The sequence below is a fragment of the Tursiops truncatus genome, chromosome 2 (assembly GCF_011762595.2).
Source record: "Tursiops truncatus isolate mTurTru1 chromosome 2, mTurTru1.mat.Y, whole genome shotgun sequence".
Taxonomy (NCBI): Eukaryota; Metazoa; Chordata; class Mammalia; order Artiodactyla; family Delphinidae; genus Tursiops; species Tursiops truncatus.
Window position 1 is genome coordinate 92029799 of NC_047035.1, and position 16310 is coordinate 92046108.

Consider the following 16310-nt stretch of genomic DNA (forward strand, 5'->3'; position numbering starts at 1 on the left):
AGCTGTTTCTTTTAAAAGTCAGATTTGATTCTACAGACATTTTAAGTTCAGCACATTACATCTTGCACTAGCATCTAATTCAAGCTCCTAATTATATAACCATCTTTCCCTGCTTTCATTACCTCTTTTGTGATCAGGACTGGTGCCTTTGTGAGTGTATATATGACACCTATAGCCCAGCATCTTGCAAATCAGATGTATTTTCATAATGAAACTGACTGCCCTGGAAAAATATTAAAAATTCATGTCTTAGTTTTGAATTATTAGAAAATTGAAAATGTATATTTTAATACATTGAGTTGTTTAACATGAATTTAAATGTGTCATTGAACAGAATAGTAGATATACTTCGCCATTCAATTTTTTCTTGGTACTTCAATTCAAAATGTTTTCCTTACTTTTTTTCCAAGAAATGTATTAAAACTTTCCTTATAATTGAAGCAAGGATTGTTTTTTGACCAGGATGAAAATCATAAACAAAATTCACAATATGAGTAACATACATGGAAGTATATTAAGAAAATATGTGTGCTTTTATTTGTGCTGAGATAGAAGATGCTCAACAATTAGAAACCCAGATCACCCAACTGTGCACCCGAAGTTGCTTTGGCATGAAGCCATTCAGGCAAAACAAAAGTTGACAAAATGGTGGGAGTTGGGCAGGAAATGATAGAGGGGATAAATGGCACTTCGCAGTTGCCTTTTTAAGGAGCCATTTTAATGTGTGGACTTTTTCACACAATCCCCAAACAAACCATATTAAAATTTCAACTCCTTTTAATATTGAGAAATATTAAATATCCTTACCCCATCCCTTGGCAAAGAAACTAGTAAGGCACAAGGTAAGGGTAAGGTAGGGTAGGGATGAGGAGACACCCAGACATCATGTAGCACAAAGGAGAAAAGCTGAACAATTATTCTGCTAAATAATCAAGACACATAATCAAGAGACATGTATTTACCAGACTTGCTCATTTCCGAAAAGGCCATCCAGTCATTCTTCACTAAAGCAACTGTCCGTTCTCTAAGAATTTACATGACTGAGTGAATGGTTCAAGTGTCAAATTCTGATTTCTCTTTTAAAGCTATAATGGCAATACTAATTTATTTTATTTTATTTATTTAGTTTTTGGAGCACTTTCTTCTTTTTTTAATTGAGGTATAGTTGATTTTCAATGTTGTATTAATGTCAGGTGTACAGCAAAGTGATTCAGTAATACCTACATATATATCTTTTTTTTTCATATATTAATTTATTTTACATCAATACATGCAACTTCTGCTTAATAGTGACAACTGGCTTTTTTTTTTTTTTTTTTTTTTTTGCGGTACGTGCGCTTCTCACTGTTGTGGCCTCTCCCGTTGCGGAGCACAGGCTCCGGATGCGCAGGCTCAGCGGCCATGGGTCACGGGCCCAGCTGCTCCGCGGCATGTGGGATCTTCCCGGACCGGGGCACGAACCCATGTCCTCTGCATCGGCAGGCAGACTCTCAACCACTGTGCCACCAGGGAAGCCCGACAACTGGCTTTTTAAATCTGAAAATGAAGATAGGCATGTATACCTTCTGTGGGCTTCCTGAAATAGATCGTATTTGGGAAAGGGAGGATATTGGAGCAGTAATTTCATCTATTAATATTAGCGTCACTCTCCATAGGGAATCCTTAATTTATACTTAATGATTCTCTCAGTACTCAGTAAAACACATATATTAATATTCTTAAATTGAAAGTCTCCTAAGATTGCCTGGGGTTAATGTGTTGCAAATATTTCTTAGTAATTAAAAAAAAGGGAGGAGAAGGTTGTACATTAAATGCCATTTTAATACACTTTGACTTAGTGTATTATTTATTGCCACACTGTGGCAAATGGCTGCCTCCAGTAAATGTGTCGAAATGCCTGTGTAGTCAAAAGAGACTTGAGAAAGTGACTCCATAAAGTTTTCTTGTTTCAAATGCAAACCTAGGGATCAGAATTAACTTGGACCTACAGAATGTAGCAAATTTTGTTCTTTTCCTCATGAGAATAGTGGATGGAAAGTTTTCTTTTTTTAATTGCTTTAAAGAATGCATGATTGTGTCTTTTGGAAACCTCCAGATCAATCTCTTATTTTCTACTGCAGCAAAATATCAGATATTAGAATACTTGAGAAATAGTGAAATATGATTAACTTGTTATTTTATTTTTCTGATGTTTAAGAAATTTTTTTTTTCTGTGCATGGTTGTTTTAATAGTCACTTTAGGAGAAGTAGGTGCAAGGAAACATTATAAAATATATTAGTCCTTTCTCCTGGCTTAATTGAATATTTATTAATTCAATAAGTATTTATTGATCATCTGTTTGCTAAGCAACATTGGATGAAGGACTGTATGTTTTTGCCCTCAAACAGTTCATTGTTGAGTAGGAAGAGACGGGGATTTGAATGTAATTATAGGGTATATTAGTCAAACTAGGCTAACTGTTAAAACAAGCAGTGTTAAATTTCAGTGGTTTAACACAGCCTAGGTTTATTTCTTGGTTATGTTGCCATACACTGGGGGGGGCACAAAGAGGATGGCACAGGGTCTCTGCTGTATGCAGTCATTCAGGCTTCTTCCATCTAGTGGCTCTGTCATTTTTTTGGTCCTCAGAGAGCTCCACCAAATTTTCTACATCTGTCTAGAAGGCCAGGGAAAAAAGAACATGCAGTATACAAGGGAGGTTTCATGGACCAGGCCTGGAGAAGCCATCTTGCCACATTCTGTTGGTCAGAACTCAGTCATATGGCTGCACCAAACTTGAGTGTTTTGATCCAGTTCATAGGACTTTAAAGATGTTTAAAGTATATATATATATATATATATATATATATATATATATATATATATATATATATTCGTATATGTCTGTTTTTCTGGGATTTCTGTTGTGATGCATTGGTTTATTTATTCATCCCTGTATCCATACATACTGTCTGTATTATTATTATTATTTTTTAATTAATTAATTTATTTATGGCTGTGTTGGGTCTTGGTTGCTGTGCACGGGCTTTCCCCAGTTGCGGCGAGCGGGGGCTACTCCTTGTTGCGGTGCATGGGTTTCTCATTGCGGTGGCCTCCCCCGTTGAGGAGCGTGGGCTCTAGGCATGCAGGCTTCAGTAGTTGTGGCATGTGGACTCAGTAGTTGTGGCTCGCAGTCTCTAGAGCGCAGGCTCAGTAGTTGTGGTGCACGGGCTTAGTTGCTCTGCGGCATGTATGATCCTCCCGGACCAGGGCTCGAACCTGTGGCCCCTGCATTTGCAGGCAGATTCTTAACCACTGTGCCACCAGGGAAGTCCCACACTGTCTGTATTATAAGTCTGGTAGATGGAGACTCCTTACCTTGTTCTCTTTTTACAAAATAATCCTGGCAATTATTGGCCATTTGCTTTTCCAACAAAATTTTTGAGTCACTTTATAAAAGTTCCATGAAAGAGCTTGTTCCATGAAATGTTTTGATTTAAATTGCATTTGACTATCATTTTCTTAGAATTAAATTTGTATCTGATTCACCCCAGACTTTATTACATTGTAGTTGCTCCATAAACACTTTATTGACTAAATGAAAGATGACAATTCTAAGCTTCAGGGCAATGAGCCCATTATAAGCATTAACTATGCTCAGAATTGCAAACCAATTTTAAAATTGAGCAAAATAAAATTTAAAATTTAACTGTTGCAGATCCTCTACCATATAATGTAGTCCAAAGATATTATTAGCTTTTCAGGGCACTGAATTTAGTCATTCGGATATTTAACTGTGACAACATATGTAAAATGCCTAGCACATCAATTAGTCTTGTTTTACATGGCAACAGCAGATGGTATGGTTGAATACGTGGTAATTCCCTTTTGCTAGACCACTGTTCTACTTTATTAGCAAAGATCATTAAATGCTACTTTTTTAAAAGTAGCCCAGGGAAACAAAAAATAAACATTGATGTTTTATTTGTTGCTTTAAAAATATTATTTAATACTTATAAAGTTTATCACTACTATTTAAAATCAATTAATTTGAGTGCTAATAGTCCCTAATCAAGCTACAGCTACATTCCTGTATGATTATTTGATTGTTTGCTAAAGTTTAACAGCAACATACATAAAAGTTACTCTTACTAAAACATAAGATTATCTTTTAAATACCTAAAAAATTTAATATAGATCTGTGATGGTGAGCTTTTCCTAAAAGGTAAATGGACTACCAACGTGAGCTAATGAGTAAACTTTAGTATTATGTGAAAAATAGTTTGACACAAAGTATTTTCCGAGGAAAGGAAACACATACCAACTGGTATCCTTACCTGCAAAAGCATATCCTAGTTGAATGACATAATCCCAGGGTTGGAAGTTGCCTTGGTAAGATTCATTACTATTTCCTTCCTCTCTCCCCATCCCCCTTCCCCATAATGTCTCTGTTTCTAATCAGGAAGAATAAAGTTCATGGCTGAAAGGCAGTTAGGAAATCCAGATGGGCAGCAGGAAACCACAAGTCTGATTTTCTGTTTATAGGACTAGATAGAGAAGTTGACATAGTCTATTAAATTGATGAGGTCATTAATGGTTCATTCTTTCTCTGAACCTATAGATAGAGGTGAAGGATAAAAAGATTCAGAATAGACCTAATGTGCTACAGTCACATTACAAGTGGTGCGAGAGATGTGAGTAGATCCCAAGCTCATGCCAGGAAATACTAAACACCACATTTCAAGGTGTCTGTGAGAAAAAAAAAAAATCCCAACTCCAACTATAATTTTACTTTACCACTGTCCACTATCAGACTGTTCCAGAGGACTGAAAATGACCAGAGCTTGTGCTCAAAAGCACATGTAGGGCTTCTAGACTCTAAAGCAGGCAATTTGGAGTTGTAGCGAATTGGCAGAGCATAGCTCTGAAGTAACAGTCATTTGTAAAACTATCTTGAGCACTAGAAAGAAACACTAGAAATATTTACCAGGTGGCATTTTGAGTTCTCTCTTGTCTGCCTGAAGCTCAGAAGTAACAGGAATGTGCCACAGCTAGAGAGCAGGCCCATTCTTGGTGTCCTTATAACCCAGAAATCATTTGCACACCCTTCTGCCGCAGCAGGGCTTGGGATGGAGGGGAAGAGCTCGGACCCTGGAGTCAGACAGTTTGGGTTGGATCCCAGCTCTGTTATTTACCAGACATGTGTTGGGCCCAGACCCTTGGAATCTCACTTCTTTGCTCAGTAGTATGGGAATAAAAATATTGATCAGATTGCTGTGAGGATAATATAAATGAAGTAGCTCCTTCTAGAAAAGGCCCCCAGGCCTCACATCTCTCACCATTGACTCTCAAGTGCCTAAAATTCCTTTATTGGTCATGACTGTGAGATAAGGCAGGGGTGATGCACTAAAAATAGAAATGTATGGGGTGTTGGTGGTAGGGGTGTATGACATTTTCAAACTAGCACCTTGGTCTTTATTTACTTTTGCAAACTAGTTAACCAGTCACTATGCAGGGAATTCATAGGCTAGGACAGAGTATAGAAAAGTTTGGAATATAAAAAGGCATTTAGAAGCAGAGTATGAGGACCTATCAAAGAGGGAGAGCCTGGGGTGGGAGAGTGAGGTGACACTGAAGCACTTGGGTAAGGAAATGTGAGTCCTCAGGATTAGAAGAGGAGGGTAGTAAAACAAAGTGGGGGTGGAGGTGGGAGAGGAGAGTGACTGTACGCAGAAATGACACTTGAACTTGGAGTCATCCTTGATTCCTCTCTCTCACACACACCTATAGCCAAATCATCAGCAAATTCTATTTCCAAAGTTTATCCAGCACCCAATCAGTTCTCACCACCTCCGCAGTTACCCTGGTTTAAACCATCTTATTCTCATGTCCCAATTACCACAGTAGCTTCCTACTTGTGCTCTGCCTACCCTTCCCTCCTACTGTCTGTTCTCTGAGAGTTCCTTTTAAAACATGTCAGATCATATCGCTCCTTGCTCAGAACTCTCTAATGACTTCCTATTTCACTCACAAAAAAATAGTAATAATCCCTAGTCCTCCCCATGGCCTGCTTTCCTGACCCCACATGATCTAGCCCCAGCAGCCCTCTGACCTGTCCTCCTTTGGCCCACTGTGCCCAGCTGCACTGGCCTTACTGTGAGTTGAACATTCTTCAGCCTTAGCACATTGGCACATTTTTTTCCTTTCTCTGGAACTTCCTACCTCCAGAAATCTACATGACTCACTTCCTCACTTTACTCGGATGTCACTTTCTCATCCCAGAGGCCTTTCTGACCTCCCCTAATATGGCACCTTGCACCCCCATCATCATCTATTCCCCGATGCTGGTCTTGTACCCAACCACACTACCCAGTGACAGCCTGCCATTGGATTTGCACAGAGACATACAGCCACCTCATTGGAACGTGAGCTGCCACACAGCTCATCTGTGGATCTGAAGCCTTGCCTTTGAGCTGTACTAATCTGTTCTCTGAGGGCCAGGAACTGGGTTCTGTGGACTTCAGATGTCCCTGCTCTGAAATCCATCCAGCAGAGTGGGGTCCAGGGGTATGGCCAGTTCTGAGAAATCCTGGATAGCATATAAGTGACCAGGAACACATATCTTTTGCAATTTGTTTACTTTACCCTCACAGAAGGTATTTGCCTGGAGGCCTACCTAACAGAACATCTTAAAAATATTGACCTTAATACACTTCTAAGCAATCTCAGAAAATATTTAAAATAAATGGAGACTAGCAAAACAGTCTCCTCCCAATAGCCAGGGTCTCAGCTATGGAGAAATTCCAGTGGTATTTGAGTCTCAGTGATGGCTGGTTGCGATCAGGTTGGCCAGAATAGCTATTAGTGTAGCGAACGTTGTGATGTGTCACCCAATTCCCACTGCAGGGCAGACACACATTCTCCCAGTGCTGGGAGTGTGGCCTGCTGATGACTCACAGCTGAGTCCCTCTCTGGGCCATTCCTATAGCCGAAGGGAGCTGTCTGGCCCAGTTACATTCCCTACCTAGGGATAGCCCACACCTGATGACTGGTCAGCATGGAGGCAAAAGGCCTGGTGTCTGTACCGCAGTTTGAGATGACTCTAAAAAGCCTTCCCAGCTTCAGAGCTCCCTTTGGGATTGGCTGTGACCTTTCCTGCAACTACTTTACCAAATCTCGCTTTCCTCACTCCCTCACAGGAGGCGTTCTCAAGTGTGCCACCCCATTTACTTCCTGCGTACAAATCTCCGTCTCAGAGTCTGTCTCCCAGGGGACTCACCTTAATAAGACACTGAAGAAATTCAATCTAATCATTACAGTGGCCTGAAGAACCAGCCTGCGCCCCCTGGGGTCAGGTGATTGCCACTGCAGCTGATTCAGGAACTTGGGGAAATGTATTGACTCTTTTTTTTTTTAACTTTTTATTTTATATTGGAGTATGGTTGATTAACAATGTTATGTTCGTTTCAGGTGTACAACAAAGTGATTCAGTTATACATATACATATACATACATATACATATCCTTTTTCAAATTCTTTTCCCAATTAGGTGGTTACAGAATATTGAGCAGAGTTCCCTGTATTGACTCTTACAGACGGTTAATGAGTAGCAAGTGGCAAAGCCAGAGCTCAACCCACACATTCCACTCCAGCTAAGGTTTCAAAAGAGAGCTGGATCCACTCGAAAGGCATTCCACCCTCTCAATGTTCCCACACTGCTTCCAGACTGACCTTTCAGTTCCTCACACAGGGTGAGCTCTCTTCTGACTCAGGGCCTTTGATTTTGCTGTCACCTGTATCTTAGAAGTGTTTTCCTGGAATCTTGGCTTGACTGGCCTCTTCTCAGCCTCAAAGTTTCAGCTTAATGCTGCATCCTCAGGGAAACCTTTCTGGAATGCCCATAACCAAAGTCATTTCCCCCACTCCATTTGATACCCATTTATCCCAGATCCTTGCTTATTTCTTTCAGTGTTTTTCATTTACCCTAAATGTTCTTGTTTGTTTATGTCTCCTACATAACTGTTTTTAAAAATTTCTTCTCTCCCCCTACAGACTGCAAGCTCCATGAATGTAGAAACAATCTAGCTCACTGCTGTATCCACAGCGACTGGAATGGCACCAGACATATGGTAGGTTTTCAGTAAATGCACTGGATGAAAACATGAACATCCTTTTCATTCTTTAGTCTTCTCTGTACACACCACAAGAAGCTATCTGAGCCAACGTACAGACACACAAGCTCTTATACAAGGAATTGGCTGGAGCCAAACGACAAGGTCTGGAGAGAGGTTTGTTTCTACTCTCTGTGTTTATAATGCTGGCTTTGAGGGTTGGTGGGGGTGGAGATGTGTATAATATAGGAACAGACAAATTGCAAAACCAAGTATTGAGGATGGGAGTACGAGTCAGCTGGGAGTTTCTACTTGATGCCATGTGACGTTGAAATGCAGGTCCTCTTGCAAGTTCATGTGGATGTTGGAAGAATTGCTTTTCTTACATCTGTAGAACTCAGAGCCAGCAGGAGGAAGAGAAGCCCTGCTGTCTGGAGTCTCTGAGGGACAGACTGACTTTCCTGGAACAGTTCATGTAATGAAAAGGAAACTTACGTTGTTCACCCTTTCTAGCTGGGACTCAAAGTAGAGCAGTCTTTGGAGCCTCAGAGAAAGTTCTGGCTGACCAGCTGTGAGCCCAGTGAAGGAATGGCTAGAAGCAAGACAGCTGTGTCTGTTCTTGATGTGAGCCTTGGAGGCCCTGCAGGAGTAGGGCTCATGCTCTTATACGTGAGCTGGCTCCCCACCAGACCTACCACACTTGTACGGCCCCTGCAAAAGTGGCAAGGTGCTTAAACCTGTATGCATCCTCCCAGTCTGTATCCTGGCCAGCCTCTGCTGGAGAGCCATAGCATCATGGGGAGATACCTGAGTCAGAAGAGAGCCTGGGGCTTATCCCCTGCAGTAGTTTTTAAGCTGGGTCCTCTGCTTTAACCAGAACAGCTTCGCTTTTCATCTCTTTTCTCCATTTCACTTGAGAAAGGCAGTATATTGCTAAAGGAATTAGAAACTACCAAACATATAATTCTGTTGTGTTAGAGTTGAGGAAATCAAAATCCCAAGAGGTGCAGTGAGGAACTGTAGTCCTAAAACAGCTAGTGACAGAATCAAACTATGACTTGTGGGTGTTGTGTCTTCAAACCCAGCTCCATTTCTCAACCTCCTGCATTATTGCTGTGCCATTTTATATGGCCTTCTTTGTTACTTAACCTTCCAGAGCCAGTTCTACCCTCTTCCCGGGCATGACTCTTCCCTCCTGGAGTTCCAGAAAAAGGCACAACTATGGAAAAAGTAAACACAACTGTCCTCTAGTCCAACCCCACACTCCTCTGTCCCCGTAGAATATACCCCATCAGCGTACACCATCTGGTTTCTCAGAGCAGCACTGCTGAAAGCCATTCTGTCTAACTAGGGTTACAGGTGAGTAAAGATGTGATTGCTCTCAAACCAGTTCCACTCAGTCCATAGAGTCTGCTCTTTGATCTTTGTCCCCTCCTACCCCTTTTTTTGAGGGGTGAGGGGGAGATGGTGGTGAAATTACAGGGAAAGGGGGATGTATGAGTTAGTTATTGCTGCATAACAAGTTAATGCAAATTTAGCAGCTTAAAACAATATGCAATTATTATCTCACAGTTTGCATGAGTCAGGAGTCTAGGCAAAGCTTAGCTGGCTCCTCTGCTTAGGGTCTCACAAGACTGCACTCAAGGGGCTGCAGTCTCACCTGAGATTCAGGGGTCCTCTTGCAAGTTCATGTGGATGTTGGAAGAATTGATTTTCTTACCTCTGTACAACTCAGAGCCAGCAGGAGGAAGAGAATCCCCACTGTCTGGAGTCTCTGAGCTCAGGGAAAGAAGAAGCCCTCTTTTAAAGGACTACCTGATTAGGGCAGGCCCATCTAGGATAATCGTCTTTTAATTAAGTCAACGTCAAACTGTTTAGGAATTTACTTTCATCTGCAAAATCCCTTCTATAACACAACATAATTATGGGAGGGATACCTCTTGCCCATCACCATATCCTATTAGTTAGAAGCAAGTTGCATATCCTGTCCACACTCCACAGGAGAAAGGTACATGAAGGCATGGATACCAGGAGGCAGGGATCACTGGAGTCATCTTAGAATACTGCTACCACAAGGGGATTATTAGAAGGATAATAAAAAATGAACAAAGGTTAATTCAGGATGAGGAAATGGAGGCTCAAAATGGTGAGAAACGTACTCATGGTTACCTCATCGCAGAACCAGTTTTCTAATCTGGAGTGTCTGAAGCCAGGGCTTATTCATTTACCCTCTACTTCCTAACTCATACATTTGGAAAACAAATGAAGGCTGTTGTGAGGTTCAATGGCAAGAAACCTGGATAGGCAACAAGAGACCTGTTTTCTCTTCCAAATTTATCATCTAACTAGCTCGATATAACCTTTGTCAGCCCCTTAACTCTATGTCTCATTCTTTCCTCCCAGTAACCCACCTGATTTTTGTGAGCATTAGCAAAAAGTGTCAGGCATTGCAGATAGTAGGTAGCTATAAATGCTCATTAAACTAAAATGAAAGGTAGCTGTTTTAAGTGGAAGGAGGTTTACCAGTTGAACCTCTTCTCCTTCTGCCAAGTGTGATCTCGAATGCTATGAGTGTTGGTATGATTGGAGGAAGGAAGAGGATGATGGAAAGGCAAAATAAATGTCCCCAAGATATTGCTGCCCTTCTATCTTTCTCCTGAAAGCCAAGGGGACACACTGGAGCAATTCTGAGCAGACCAGTTTTCGGATCAGATTTCTGTTTTAGGAACCTTGCTCTGTTAGTGGAGAGAAAGAGAAGACCAAATAGGGAGCTGCTGCAGAATTCTGGACTAAAGATCATGTTCACCTGGGTCAAGGAGGTGAGAAAGGAGATGGAGAGGTAGGGGAGAGCTTCTGTAGATATTTAGGGTACAGAATCTAGGACTTTGTGGTCATTTATATGTGAGGAGTAAGATAAATAAAGAGCCTAAAAGGAAGTCTAAGAGTTCCTTAAGAGTTAGGAATAAAAGCAGCAAGGTGGTTCCTCTGAGAAGATGACAATGCTCGTTATTGTCACTGTCTCCCTCTCACATGAGCTATAGCTTCTCACTGAGTCAGTACGAAAAGGGGGCTTATCAGAGATGTGGAAGCAGGTAAGGTGAGCACATCTAAGGCTTGGTCCTGGGGGCCATTGTTCCCATTAGCCCTGAATGCTGGAACTAGGAGCAGCATCACCTGGGAGCTTGTTAGAACTTGTTCCACCCAGACACCTCCTAAATTATAAACAAGGTATGGGGCCCAGCAATCTGTGTTTCAACAGGCCCTCCTGGTGATGTCTATGCATATTAAAATTTGAACATCATTCTAAACAAGTCATTTTGTCTGAAAATATGTCCATTCATAAAACCGCTGGGCAGTCAGGCAAAATGGATGTACAACCAGGGGCCTATGAAATGGGCCAGGATTCAAGCTGAAGAATGGTTGGCTAGACATTGTCGTGAGGAAAAGGCTTACCTTCCTTCCCCATCTAAAGATACCAAATGAGACCTTCCAAAGTCTCGAGAGAAAGATGCCTCTGATACATATTCTGTTTGCCTTTAGTCTTGCTCAAAAGAAAACATTTTCAAAGGAAAGAAGAAGTGAAGGAAAGGTGGAAAATGCAAGGGCCATGCGTACCACTTAGTTTTTCCCTTGGGAGTGCCAGGCCCTGCTTCCTCGCTGACGTTTTCAGTTACTCACCCCCCCCTCGCAGCTTGCTCAAAGGCCTGCGCCCAGAACCCCTACTGTTTCAGAATCTAGAGAGCAGGGGTGCGGATGGAAGGGTGGTCATAAGGACCGCTAACTCTTCCTCTCTAGTTGACTCAGTCAACCAGGCAAGGATTCACTGAGACCTGATGAGATATTTACAGTTCTCTCATCACTGCAGCAAGAGGGTAGGCAGACCGGGAGTGAGGCCTGGGGGTGAGGCTAGTTCTGCATGACCTACAGAAGAGACCTCAGGATGTTTCAGTGCATACTTGTATCTCTGAGCCTCCACTGCATCATCTTCAAAATGAAAGAGTTGAGCTAAACGGTACACCCAGTATTTTAATTTTTACTTGTTCTTTTTGCCCCAGAAGTCTTGTTCCTACAGACGATATCAATTTATTTTTTGTAGCAAGAGAGAGTACTGTTCACCTGAACCTATGGTTCCCTATTTGAGGGAAGGGACTTTAGGATTTTCAGGATTGAATTGACCTTAGAGCAAGATAAATCCAGCCAAACTCATACACTCCTAGAGCGTTCTGTGAACATTTCAGTCCTTGTATATCCGAAACTAGCATTTTTTGGGGGTGTTAAATTTCCATTGATAGATAGATTTGAAGTATGCGGAAGAAGCCAGTTTCTCCAGCCTTAGAAATGGTTCTGGAGGAAAGTTTTGCAATCTTTAAAGTGTCTATGAGACACAGAGAAAGACCATGATTCTGAAGGAGCAACTCGGTCCCACCATTCTTTAACATCTTACCTTCGTCTTCAAATTGACGCATTGAATAAGTTAAGGTTTGAGTTCTTTTACAAAGTTTTTCTTTTTATATAATCATAGCCTAGAGATGACACAGCTGTACTTTCCTCCCACGCAAAATTAGTTCCTTGACTTTTACTCTGATTCCTTTGTCCTTCCTTTTTCCATTGGAAACAAAAGTTGAGCAAGACTCAAAGGAAAACAGAATATGAGTCAGAGGCATCCCTTTCCTCTAGAATATTTGGAAGGTTTCACTTGGCAACTTCAGATAGAGGAGAAAGGTGAGCCTTTCCCTCATTGTGTTCTTAAATCTTCAGTCAATTATACTTTAACTTGAGTCCTGTCCCATTTCAGAGGATTATACATCTGTTTTGTCCGACTTCCCAGAGGTTTTGTGAATGGGTGCATTTTCAAAACCAAACATAATAAAAAAAGTAGAAAATTCACACAGAACTTCTGAAAGAAAGACTAAATTGTTTTCTTGATTTCCAATAACTATGGTACTTTTTTTTTAACATCTGTATTGGAGTATAATTGCTTTACAATTGTGTGTTAGTTTCTGCTTTATAACAAAGTGAATCAGTTATACATATACATATGTTCCCATATCTCTTCCCTCTTGCATCTCCCTCCCTCCCACCCTCCCTATCCCACCCCTCTAGGTGGTCACAAACCACCTAGCTGATCTCCCTGTGCTATGCGGCTGCTTCCCACTAGCTATCTATTTTATGTTTGGTAGTGTATATATGTCCATGCCACTCTCATTTTGTCACAGCTTACCCTTCTCCCTCCCCATATCCTCAAGTCCGTGCTCTAGTAGATCTGTGTCTTTATTCCTGTCTTACCCTAGGTACTACATGACCTTTTTCTTTTTTTTTTCCTTAGATTCCATATATATGTGTTAGCATACAGTATTTGTTTTTCTCTTTCTGGTTTACTTCAATCTGTGTGACATTTTCTAAGTCCATCCACCTCACTACAAATAACTCAATTTCGTTTCTTTTTATGGCTGAGTAATATGCCATTGTATATATGTGCCACATTTTCTTTATCCATTCATCTGTTGATGGACACTTAGGTTGCTTCCATGTCCTGGCTATTGTAAATAGAGCTGCAATGAACATTTTGGTACATGACTCTTTTTTAATTATGGTTTTCTCAGGGTATATGCCCAGTAGTGGGATTGCTGGGTAGTATGGTAGTTCTATTTGTAGTTTTTTAAGGAACCTCCATACTGTTCTCCATAGTGGCTGTACCAGTTGACATTCCCACCAGCAGTGCAAGAGTGTTCCCTTTTCTCCACACCTTCTCCAGCATTTATTGTTTCTAGATTTTTTGATGATGGCCATTCTGACTGGTGTGAGATGATATCTCATTGTAGTTTTGATTTGCATTTCTCCAACGATTAATGATGTTGAGCATTCTTTCATGTGTTTGTTGGCAATCTGTATATCTTCTTTGGAGAAATGTCTGTTTAGGTCTTCTGCCTATTTTGGATTGGGTTCTTTATTAATTTATTATTGAGCTGCATGAGCTGCTTATATATCATGGAGATTAATCCATTGTCAGTTGCTTCATTTGCAAATAGTTTCTCCCATTCTGAGGGTTGTCTTTTGGTCTTGTTTATGATTTTCTTTGCTGTGCAAAAGCTTTTAAGTTTCATTAGGTCCCATTTGTTTATTTTTGTTTTTATTTCCATTTCTCTAAGAGGTGGGTGAAAAAGGATCTTGCTGTGATTTATGTCATAGAGTGTTCTCCCTTTGTTTTCCTCTAAGAGTTTTATACTTTCTGGCCTTATATTTAGGTCTTTAATCCATTTTGAGTTTATTTTGTGTATGGTGTTAGGGAGTGTTCTAATTTCATTCTTTTACATGTACCTGTCAAGTTTTCCCAGCACCACTTATTGAAGAGGCTGTCTTTTCTCCACTGTATATTCTTGCCTCCTTTATCAAAGATAAGGTGACCATATGTGCGTGGGTTTATCTCTGGGCTTTCTATCCTGTTCCATTCATCTATCTTTCTATTTTTGTGCCAGTACCATACTGTCTTGATTACTGTAGCTTTGTAGTATAGTCTGAAGTCAGGGAGCCTGATTCCTCCAGCTCCATTTTTTGTTCTCAAGATTGTTTTGGCTATTTGGAGTCTTTGTGTTTCCATACAAATTGTGAAATTTTTTGTTCTAGTTCTGTGAAAAACGCCAGAGGTAGTTTGATAGGGATTGCATTGAATATGTAGATTGCTTTGGGTAGTAGAGTCATTTTCACAATGTTGATTCTTCCAATCCAAGAACATGGTATATCTCTCCATCTATTTGTATCATCTTTAATTTCTTTCATCAGTGTCTTATACTTTTCTGCATACAGGTATTTTGTCCTCTTAGGTAGGATTATTCCTAGATATTTTATTCTTTTTGTTGCAGTGGTAAATGGGAGTGTTTTCTTGATTTCACTTTCAGATTTTTCATCATTAGAGTATAACAATGCCAGAGATTTCTGTGCATTAATTTTGTATCCTGCTACTTTACCAAATTAATTGAGTAATGCTCATAGTTTTCTGGTAGCATCTTTCGGATTCTCTATGTATGTTATCATGTCATCTGCAAACAGTGACTTTCCTTCTTCTTTTCCGATTTGGATTCCTTTTGTTTCTTTTTCTTCTCTGATTGCTGTGGCTAAAACTTCCAAAACTATGTTGAATAATAGTGGGGAGAGTGGTCAACCTTGTCTTGTTCCTGATCTTAGTGGAAAAGATTTCAGTTTTTCACCATTCAGGACTACATTGGCTGTGGGTTTGTCATATATGGCCTTTATTATGTTGAGGAAAGTTCCCTCTATGCCTACTTTCTGCAGGTTTTTTATCAAAAATGGGTGTTGAATTTTGTCAAAAGCATTCTCTGCATCTATTGACATGATCATATGGTTGTTTCCCTTCAATTTGTTAATATGGTGTATCATGTTGATTGATTTGCGTATATTGAAGAATCCTTGCATTCCTGGAATAAACCCCACTTGATCATGGTGTATGATCCTTTTAATGTGCTTTTGGATTCTGTTTGCTAGTATTTTGTTGAGGATTTTTGCATCTATGTTCATCAGTGATATTGGCCTGTTGTTTTCTTTCTTTGTGACATCCTTGTCTGGTTTTGCTATCAGGGTGATGGTGGCCTCGTAGAATGAGTTTGGGAGTGTTCCTCCCTCTGCTATATTTTGGAAGAGTTTGAGAAAGATAGGTGTTAGTAACTCTTCTCTAAATGTTTGATAGAATTCACCTGTGAAGCCATCTGGTCCTGGGCTTTTGTTTGTTGGAAGATTTTTAATCACATTTTCAATTTCAGTGCTTGTGATTGGTCTGTTCATATTTTCTATTTCTTCCTGGTTCAGTCTCGGCTGGTTGTACATTTCTAAGAATTTGTCCATTTCTTCCAGGTTGTCCATTTTATTGCCATAGAGTTGCTTGTAGTAATCTATTATGATCCTTTGTATTTCTGCAGTGTCACTTGTTACTTCTCCTTTTTCATTTCTAATTCTATTGATTTGAGTCTTCTCCCTTTTTTTCTTGACGAGTCTGGTTAATGGTTTTTTACTTTTATTGATGTTTGCTATGGTTTCCGTCGTTCCTTTTTCATTTATTTCTGATCTGATCTTTATGATTTCTTTCCTTCTGCTAACTTTGGGGTTTTTTTTGTTGTTGTTCTTTTTTCTCTTATTGCTTTAGGTGCAAGGTTAGATTGTTTATTCGAGATGTTTCCTGTTTCTTAAGGTAGGATTGTATTCCTAT

General features: G+C 40.3%; 1 long non-coding RNA gene across 2 annotated transcripts in view; it reads left to right on the forward strand.

The window, feature by feature from the left end:
- LOC109549363 (uncharacterized) overlaps positions 1-16310 on the forward strand; it is an 89174-nt gene that overhangs the window by 57018 nt on the left and 15846 nt on the right. For both annotated transcript variants that reach the window (XR_012330101.1, XR_012330102.1), the window contains one exon: positions 8034-8110. This is a non-coding gene — a long non-coding RNA (uncharacterized lncRNA). The remainder of the gene's footprint in view (positions 1-8033; positions 8111-16310) is intronic.